Here is a 973-nt window from a genome sequence, read left to right as displayed (position 1 = left end):
TAACATCTGCCTTTTTTGCAAACAAGATAAGGAGAATGTTGATAATTTATTTTTACATTCTCCCTATACTTATCAGTTATAGTGTTGGGCTGCAAAAAGTTGGACCTCTCTTACCTATGCCCCATTCTATCACAATTTGGATGAGCAGTCTGAAGTTAAATATGGTTCCAAAGATAAGAAGATAGGTGGTATTTTATGGGATATTTTAAGAGGTGCACTAGCATGGGAATTATGGCTTGAAAGGAATAGGAATACTTTCGATGGTGTTGGGATAAGTATGGAGGATCTAAGGAATAAAATTATGTTTTGTACTTAGAACCTACGTAAAAAATTTCATTAGAAGAGATTGTTTTCATGCCTAAATATCTTCAAATTGATCATATCGACATCAAGATGCATGGACTTTAGTAAAAAAGGGATTTCAAGTTTGAAAATAGTGCATCTTGTAAAACATTTTTGAGCGGTCAATTTTTAAGTTATTCAAGTTTACATAGATCAGCTCGATCTATATTATTTTTAAAGTTTTAAATTTTATAATTAAATATAAAAATATATTTTAAGGCTAGCCAAAGATTTCAAGTAGTGAAACCACGTTTTTCGATACTATTTGAAGGTAGGCTCTACTTTGATTGTTTAGAGCCTCGGCTCTATAGAAACCGCACCCTTTTTCTTTTTATCTGTATCTCTTTCTCCGTTATCTCAGTAATTTAATAAAATCGGTTATTCTTAAAAAAAATAAAATAAAAAATAATAGGCAGGACATATGGGTCAATCCCATAAAACATGAAGGGCATTTAAGTCACCTTCTCCAGAATTAAATAACGAAATAACTAACCAGTTCCCATTGGTTCCACGCTCGAGAACAAGAGTTCCCAAGAAAAAGGCAAACGCGTAAGGACATTATCGTCAAATAATCAAAAGACGTGGTCATTATTCCAGGTTAAGTATCCAGTCGTTCCCATTGGTCACCCTT

The sequence above is a fragment of the Amborella trichopoda genome, chromosome 1 (genome assembly GCF_054954075.1).
Source record: "Amborella trichopoda isolate Santa Cruz 75 chromosome 1, AtrichopodaSantaCruz75HAP2 v2.0, whole genome shotgun sequence".
NCBI lineage: Eukaryota > Viridiplantae > Streptophyta > Magnoliopsida > Amborellales > Amborellaceae > Amborella > Amborella trichopoda.
The sequence above is the reverse complement of the archived record's forward strand: the minus strand, read 5'-3'. Positions refer to the sequence as shown.